Raw genomic sequence first — 9598 nt, forward strand, 5'->3', positions numbered from 1 at the left:
ATTTACGACTCGTCAGTCAACAGTGAAAGTAATTTTGTAGAACTGTTTTGACCATGAGATCACAGTAAAGTTAGTGTCACTTTGCCTATGAGTTCAAATAATAGTGCAGATGCATGTAGGCTTTACTTTGTTAGTCACAAACAGATTTTAAGGTGAATTTTAAGTGAAGCAAGGTTTAGTGGAATCCCTGACACATACGGTCTCGCGTGCAAGCAGACTCCTTCAAATACACCGCTGACTTTCAAAATAACGATGAGCTGTTTGAAGTTGCGCTGCTTGCTGTTAAAGGGAGTGACAGAACAACCCTTTTGCACCCAGCGCCCAGTGTTTGATCACAAAATCACTCCATTAAATTAGTGAATTACTAGGCATGAACTATAAACTTTGCCACCAGGTTTCTGATTCCCAAAATAGGGCCCTTAGTGTTCATTTGTTAGCTGACTCATAAAGTAACATTTGTTCCCCTAAGAATTAAGGAAACAACAGCCATGAAGATCAAGTCTGATTACAAGGATTGCAGGCATGAACATACTTCCCAGCAGATATGAATACTTGACTTGATTTGCAAGTCAGATGGACTATGAGATGCCAACATGCATTTCAGAAGCTCAAGACTGCATTGTGTGAAGCAGTGCCTGAGTTTGCCCGTTTCTTCAACCCTTTTAAATTGTACACAGAGGTGGCAGGAAGGAACTTTATCAGTCTTGGTCCAAGAGAGGAAAGAAAGAGTGTCAGAGCAAATCAATAACATCAGTCTTAGCCATCTGATTTCAACTGAATTCAATGTATAAGGGATAATGTGTTGTCTCCTGGACAATAATTTTTGGGGGCAGCCGTGGCCTACTGGTTAGCGCTTCGGACTTGTAACCGGAAGGTTGCCGGTTCGAACCCCGACCAGTAGGAACGGCTGAAGTACCCTTGAGCAAGGCACCTAACCCCTCACTGCTCCCCAAGCACCGCTGTTGTAGCAGGCAGCTTACTGCACCAGGATTAGTGTGTGCTTCACCTCATTGTGTGTTGAGTGTGTTTCACTAATTCATGGATTGGGATAAATGCAGAGACCAAATTTCCCTCACGGAATCAAAAGAGTATATATACTTAATACTTACTTATACTTAATGGATAATAAGTCTCGACAGGGCAAACAGGACCCCAATGTGAAGCTGAGACAATAGACATTGCCTTAAGGTGCTTCACAGAACTCAGTAGAACTCAGAACTGCATTATAGGCTACTGTATGTGTAAAAGTTTGGAAGGGACTGTTAAGTGAAAACCAGCTGCAGGTACAGTAGCAGGGGGCTGCAACACCTCACAGTAGAGAGTCTATAGACCGGAATAAACGATACATAAGGAGAATAGCATTAGCTATTATAATAGGCTGTCTTGTATAACCATATGCAAGTGCAAGTTATAATGATGGAGAACAATTCTCACGGCCATTAATGTCACAACCAATAGTCATTCTAATTGACTATTTTTTACATTTTTTACAATTTGGTTGGGCATTCAGGCAACTGGTAGCACATTTTATGCCGTGATCCCAGGTACAACACGCAAACAACACGCAACAAGTTTGTGACTGCTGCTAGCCAGTTTTACTGTATATTGTTGTATTTCATGTCCTGTTGTGTAATCTTAAATAGACTTCGTTGTTGATTGTGGTAGGGCCTGTTGTACCGCGAAGGAGTGTCTTTACAGATCCTGACTATAACATGCTGCGCATTTGCAACTGTCACAAGCAAATTGTGAATGGTGATTGAATTTCGAGTCATGCTGTGTAATGTGAAATAGGTTTGGTTGTTGTTTGGCCACTGTGGAAATCCCCGACCTATAGCACAAGGAATGTAACTCCTTTTCTGAGTATGGTTGAACATAGAGGAGAGGGGGAGTTAGGACACAGATTAAAATCAACATGTTGCAGTAGCCAGACATCAGAGAATTGACCAAGAAACAAGGGAGGGAGAATGTGACAACACATTGCCTCACATCAGAGATTGCTCAAACAAAACCGCTGTAAGAACTGGGAATGAAATCCAGACAGGCTGTGGCCAAACCAAACAAATAAAAATGCAAGAAAACCTTGATTTATTGATCTCAGCTCTACTGTTGGAAGAAAGCAGGGGAGGTCAAGACCTCATGTTCACAATAATCCAGATCTCTGCTTGCTGCCTACTTCGCAAGGAGCACTGACCTCTTTCACAGAGAACATGTACAGCACACGTGTGCATCTTGCCAGAGCAATGCTGATTTAGGTAGTAATACATTTCTAATAAAATGACAAACGTCAGAGTCAATTTTGCACTTCAGCTGAGACGGCCCAAAGCTGATGCTGAAATGACCTGAGATAAAGAGATGAATTTACAGTTGAGATAAGAAAAAAATCAACACCAAGAAGAGATATGCTTATGATCACCTTAAAACACACAGACAGTAGTACAAAGACTGGAAAATAACCATGTGCAACTTGACACCATTTTTGTGGAAATGGGTGTGAACATCCAAAATATGTTTTAACAGGTACCAGACAAAACGTGTCAAGTTGAGAGAAGGAGATGGTCTGCACACTGTATATGGGCTTCAAGAAATACTTTATTTATTCTAAAAAGACAACGTTTTGAGATCGAAATGTCCTTGTGTTGCTGATATTTTGTAGTTTCCTTTACTTCTGTGTTCTCAGCGGATGCCTGGTCTCAAAAAGTAGTTCAATTTATGCATGACACAGCAACCTTAAATTAAATCCCTATCATATCACGATGCTGAATCTCCCTTCCATTAAAATCAATGTGTAAACACAGCACCACAAACAATCCCCTGATGTCTGACTCATGGTAGAGGGCCTTGGGGGCCGTTTAGTAAGACTAAGAAATGTTTAGTTTCGAAAAGGCACACTGTGGCAGAGCAACACTCAACACACTCGAAACAGCTGAGTGATTAAAGCACAAGCGCCTTCTTCAAGTGGTAATCCCTGTAGGGAAAGGCAGGCTTGCAGTGGGCACAAGTTTATCTATTGCCTTTTTCTCCCCCTTCTCTCTTCGTCGCACACTCCACTCCCCATGGAGATAAAGGCAGGCGTCATTACCAGCTGTGACTGTGGGTCTTTCACACCATCATTCTCTTCAATCTGCTTCCAAAGAGCAGGCTCTGTTTCCGAGGGGGGTGGTGGTCTTTAGAAAGAAAGCTATGCTAACAGCAGACAGGCACATGGGATGTACAGTAGGCCCACAAGCTGAAGAGTTTTGAGAGACAGAGAGACAATGAGGTTCTGGAAGACACAGGCGTGCAGAAAAATGGCTTCTGCTATCTTTCTATACTAGATAAAGCCTGACAAAGGACATTCACACATACTCTGCGGATTACAGCAGAGCCTTTAGTTAAATATGTAGAGTCCTCCTTGATCATTGTAGTCATTATCATATATTTATGTGCAAGGGAACCCTCCAATGAAAACCCAAGATGACTTTTTCTTTGGATTTGGAATGTGCCATTTGTTATGCCATTTGGTGTTTGTTCGGTGGAATGTGCGGTTGAAATTTTTTTCAGGAAGACAGTTTTAACTACACCTATCCATCACGCAGGAAATCAGCACGGAGCTTAGAGAACAATTGATTAGCGATTGTGCAATGAGCTGCTTAGTAATCGCTTATTTGCATGAATAGATTTCCTATCAGACATTTTCTGCTCTATAGCCAAATTCAGCACATCGTTTGACAACAAGAGTTTAAAATGCAGGACTGTGGTAAAAAAAGAGAAAAAAAACACAAAACAGAATGTTTTAAACTAAATCTACTTGGTTTGTCAGATGTTAGGATGATTTATATCAGGCCCTGGAGCAAGTGGGACAGAATTAATCCACAGAGGCTTGCTATTTACTTATGTTGATTAGAGGAGAGATCTATGAAGTGATGATGAAGTGTTTGTCTAGAGTAGTAATTATCATGAACTATCTGTCAAAATAAGCCCCGCCCCCTGAAACGTCATAAATCACGCCATAACCACGCCTCCTTTTTATGCAAATTAGCCACGTGGTTGTCACCACGTGTTGTTTGTTATTGTTATTGTTTTGTGAGTCATGTGACAGTCATGTGACTGGTGTCAAACCCCTGGGCAGCCATATTGGATGTAAAGTCATGTGACAGTCATGTGTCTGGTGTCAAACAATGCCACGCCTCCTTGGCATCCATATTGGTTGTAGTGTCATGTGACAGTCATGTGGCTGGTGTCAAACCCCTGGGCGTCCATATTGGCCCCCAAACCCCCATGTGTGTTTTGTGGATAATGGGGAATCAGATAAACTTTGTAAGAGTTGTATATGTTTAGTGGTAAATGGGGCTAAATACAAAAAAAAAAAAAAAAAAAAAAAAAAGAAAGAAAATGGAGGTGCTGGAACCCGGATTCAAACCAGGGATCTTTAGATTTTCAATCTAACGCTCTCCCAACTGAGCTATTTCGGCTGCAGGGCTTCAATGGTATGCAATGCATCCTACTTTGTAGGGATGGTGTTTTGTCCGGCATGTCTCTGAGTGTGTTGTTTGAGACCCCTTTCATGTCGGGGTCTGCCTACTACCTACGCATACACTAGTGCTAATAACATTGTAAAAGACCTGTTTATGAGTAGTGACGCCTGTATGCAGACACCTGGTTATCTATAAACCCTTTGTAGTGGGTGTGTTTTGCCCCGGCGTGTCTCTAGGATTGAGATTATAAATGCTGTGGGCTTATGTATAGCTATCATTGTTAGCAGTGATTTTGAACAGAACTTACCATGGCTGACATGATTGAATCGGCAAAATCAAAGAGACGGATCACACTCACCCCTGTTAGCGCTAAGCTATCGAATCCTGAAATGACTTATGCACCGCAAAGGAGGAGACCTGAAACTTTTGTTAATTTTCTGAGTAAACCTAATGATGGCGTGGAATACCAATGGTTGTTGAACGATGGGCGCATCGGAGGCTATGTTTTTGACAAGGAAGATTGCAGTGTGAAGCTATACGCATTGACATCTCCGGATTTGGCGTTTTCAGACGACATGGCGCACATTTCATTTTGTGATGCAGATTGGGTGATGTTTAGGGACTCTTGGAAGGATATTGTACAGCCTGCTATGGACAGTCGCTACACAGCATCATGGAATAGTCCAGCCTATGTCAAGTCTTACCACATGTATGCTAACTGTCCGCAGGATTTCATTCGCCTGTCTAGCAGTGCATACAGAAGACCTACATATTATAATGAAAAAGAATTGAATGAATTTGCATATACACCTAAAGTGGAGTATCTTTGGAAAGACCGCATGTTCTAAGTGATGTTTTCAAAAAAAGGTTGATAGATTGTTCAAATGGAGTGCTGGTTTGGAAAGATACCAGGGCGTCCAAGGCATGTCTCTTCCAGACGTGCCAAGATGATCTGGAACTGGCCAACCATTGTGAAGAAGCCGCTCCGGAATCAGCGCCCCCTCGTTCATGAAGCTTAAAAAGAGGTTTTCATACGAAGGGTTCCTTTACTCTCAGAGCTGTTGTGAACATCATACAATGTCTCTATATGTGGATGAAGTTGAAATGACTGAAGCGCTTGTTCGGCCTGATGGTGTGGATCAAAGTTCAAGAAGTATGTTTCATCAAGAGGAATCAGTAATTGAACAAGAAATGATACATTATGACGTGGATTACTTGTGTGAGAGATTTGGCGATGCTAACTTTGACGGATGATAAAGAGGATGTTAGAGAATGCCATCTTGTGGATGATGACGCCCCTGTGGGTGTACCTCCCACCGGTAACAAAAACGACTCTGAAGATAAAGGAGAGGTCACACATGATTGGGTAGCGGAGAAGTCGCCGCCCTCCAGACTACACCCCATGAATGGTTAGTGGTTGTATACGATCACACCAGCCGGATCATCGAGACGTTCAGAACTGTCGTGATGCCTTCAACAGATGTTAAGATGACTGATACGTGTGTATACTTTCAAAATACCTGTGGTGGGGTGGGCATGATGGATTGTTCAGAAGACTTAGAGATTGGTGTGTCATTAAACCCTGTATCATCAGCAGATGGAACCGGGACTTCTAAAGCTACTGGTGAAGACCTTGTTGGTTGTTTGGCAGAGCTACCTCTTGGACTTATCAAGGCCTGTGTGTGTATTACACTGCAACACATCATCACGCAGAAGTTACAGGAGGACTGTTTTGGATGTCAAGTAAGCCACCCCAGCCAGATTCAACATTCTTGCCTCTTTGAACCAGATGCACTACTTCCAAACAAATGTTGAGGATATAAAACATCGGCTATACAAAAGACCACTACTGCAAAGCGTGAATCATCTATTGGGATATTACGGCTATCAGACCCATCCCCAAAAATTTGGGGGTCTGTAGAAGCTATCGCCTACTTAATTAACAGGGGAACCATACATCTGTGGGTATTTACACACTTTCAAGGAAAATCACATAAAGGATTGTGATACAAACATTATTCTTGAAACTCTGACATATTGGGACAATTAACTGTAATGGGGAATTGGTGCTGTGGTTCAGGCCCACCAAAAGAGAGCGGTGAAATATGAGCTAACAGCCTTACTGTGTAATGTCATAGCAGACGAATCTACATGTTATGCAACTGATATTGCTGTACCTTACCATCGCTTTTAAAGCCTTAAAAAAATCAAATGACGCTTGCTAGATCATTGTCTGAAGAATGGTCCGATCTACTGAATATGGGATCCTCCGTTAACAAGGCAAAGTATCATGTAACAGTGCATGGAATTTTAGAGAACATGTGTATGATTCGGCAAGGCTTTTTCAAGATAGGGCATATCGTAGCTCTTTGTACATATGTAACTGATGTATGTGTCATCAAGCAAAGTAAGAATGAGTCTGTGGATGTCTATGAGGTTGTGAATAGCCTAGTGGAATTTCTGGTTGCTAAGGACTTTGATGTGTGTGTTAAATTTTTAAACTACCTTGATTCTCTACCCATGATGGATATGTAAGCCTGCTTGTCAAATAAAAGATTGTGAATGCACATCATGGTCTGTCATTAGTTGTATGGAGGGAGTCATGGAGGAGGTTCTAAATACAATCTACTACACACCTTCAAGTGAGGGTTCATATGGGGGTATAACTAGATTAAAAGAAGCTGCCTTTAAAAAAACAGGGATACATCTGTCCGATAAGGATGTTGCTGAATGGTTATCAGGGAGGATGCGACACACTTCATAAACCTATGCGTGTCAACTACAAAAGGAATAGGGTGATTGTGTATGGTATCAACAGGCAATTTCAAGCGGATCTGGTTGACATGTCCATATACTCCAGGGAGAATGACCATGCTAAATATATGCTGACGTGTATAGATGTCTTTAGCAAATATGCATGGGTGCGTATTTTAAAAAACAAATCAGGGATGGCGGTTGCCGCTGCTTTCGAATCAATCATAGAAGAGGGTCGTATACCCCAGAAGTTGCAAACTGACCGTGGGAAAGAATTTTTTAACCAGCATTTCCAGAGGATCGTGAATAAAAACAACATTCATCATTTCACCACTGGGAGTGAATTAAAAGCTAGTGTCGTGGAGCGATTCAACAGAACTATTAAATCAAGAATGTGGCGTTATCTAACAGCCGCCAACTCTAAACGCTACTGTGACGTCTTACCTGATATGGTATCATCTTATAATAACAGTTACCATCGTAGTATCAAAATGAGACCTGTGGATGTGACAAAAGAAAATGAAAATGTGGTCTTTAAAAACCTGTATGGTGTAAAGACGGGAGCTGCCAAAAAATCTGTGTTCAAATACAAAATAGGAGAGCTTGTTAGAGTATCTAAGGTCAGAGGTGCATTCACAAAGGGGTATGAGGAAAACTACACACGTGAGTTTTTCACCATAGCAGAGTGTGTACATCGAAACCCACCTGTTTACAGGTTGAAAGACTATGATGGAGACATGTTAGAAGGTACCTTTTATGAAGAGGAGTTGCAGAAAATCCTCATAAACAGGGATAAGGCCTTCAAAGTGGAAAAGATTTTGGAAAGCAAAAGAGTAGGTAGGACGCGTATGGTATTGGTAAAATGGTTAGGTTGGCCATCAAAATTTAACTCATGGGTCCCCGCAAAAGAGATGTGGTTGATGCTTAAAAAATGTCTTAAATCACAACACAACATACATATCCTTATTCACACCGGTGACATCATGGAGGACGAAGGGTTTTATGTGACTTTACCAAGCAATGCGTGCCGCGATATTTATCCTGACAACAGAATATCCAACTACAGAACTAAACTGGCAAAAACACTAACACTAAGGGGGGCTTGGGAGGTCGCTTTAATTGAGTTCATGTACCCCAAAACATGGGTTCCATTTCACAAAAAACATTCAAAATTCACAATTACCGATACAGCTACTAACATCCTTATTGTTGGTGAACTTCGTGAAGCTTTCTACAATAGCATTGCTGATATCATAGCAGAAATCAATAGTGTCGGGTCTCATATACAGTTTACCTATGATGAACTACTTCACAAAGTCCGTGTGACATCATCCGAAAGTGATGTTTCGCTAACATTCCGTGGGAAGCTAGCCAGGATTCTAGGTTTTGAAGATATGATTCCATTCATGTACCCCCGGGCGCCGGTAGATACGCCCCCCACATTGCTGATTTGTATGGCGGGGAATATACATTGTTTGTCTATACAGACATTATAGACCACCAAGTTGTAGGTGACTATTATGTACCACTCCTGCGGTGTGTAGAAATAACGGGGGAGACCAAAAATATAGTCACAATCGGCTACGACAAACCACACTACGCACGTGTGTCTAAATCACACATTGACGACATTACCATAGAGGTGAAAAGTGATCAAAACCACAACGTGTCATTCAAGTACGGCAAAGTGATTACAAAACTCCATTTCAGACCGGTAAAACAACTTCCAAGAATTTAAAAATGAAAGAATTTAATCCCTACGCGGACCCACATCGTTATGTTACATATTATCAAAACCAGGCGGGTGGCCATATTGATGGGTTCGCTGGGGGCCCTGTCATGTATGGTGGATTCGGCTTGGGGTCGCTCCTAAAAGGTCTGTACAGAATGGCTATGCCTCTATTGCGTAGGGTATTGGAATCGCTAAACCGCATTTAAAAAGCCGCAGCTAAAAATATCGCCAGTGATGTGGTGAGCAACGCCATGCAAGCCCACAACAGTCAAGAGGGGTCGGGGGTGTTAGTAATGCAACGTAGACACATGAAACGACCGCCAGGTGTGAGAAGAGGAAGATACACAAAGAAAAACAATGTAAAGGCTAAGAAAAGATCAGTGTCGAAAAGGAAGGCTCAGAGTAAACACCGGGGGAGTAGACCTGCTAAAAAGAGGCGTAAATCCATATTCTAACCATGGCTCTGATACACGGCATGTCGGCGGAGTGTGTCAAATCTGAGTTGGATCTTTTTACAGTGCCTATGTTGAGATACTATAGAGAAATAGAGAAAAACACCTATGTTGAGATACCCCCCATATCAGCTCTGTCAGACACAGGACCCCTGGAGTTTTTTGTCGCGGGAAATGGTCAAGACTATATTGATTTGAATAATTCG

The 9598-nt window shown here is 41.9% G+C and overlaps 1 non-coding gene across 1 annotated transcript; it reads right to left on the minus strand.

The window, feature by feature from the left end:
- Positions 1–4378: 4378 nt before the first annotated feature.
- On the minus strand, positions 4379–4451 carry trnaf-gaa. The gene has a single exon. It is a non-coding gene; the product is annotated as a tRNA-Phe (tRNA).
- Between the last annotated feature and the right edge of the window lie 5147 nt (positions 4452–9598).

This window comes from Alosa alosa, chromosome 3, assembly GCF_017589495.1.
Source record: "Alosa alosa isolate M-15738 ecotype Scorff River chromosome 3, AALO_Geno_1.1, whole genome shotgun sequence".
Classification (NCBI taxonomy): Eukaryota; Metazoa; Chordata; class Actinopteri; order Clupeiformes; family Clupeidae; genus Alosa; species Alosa alosa.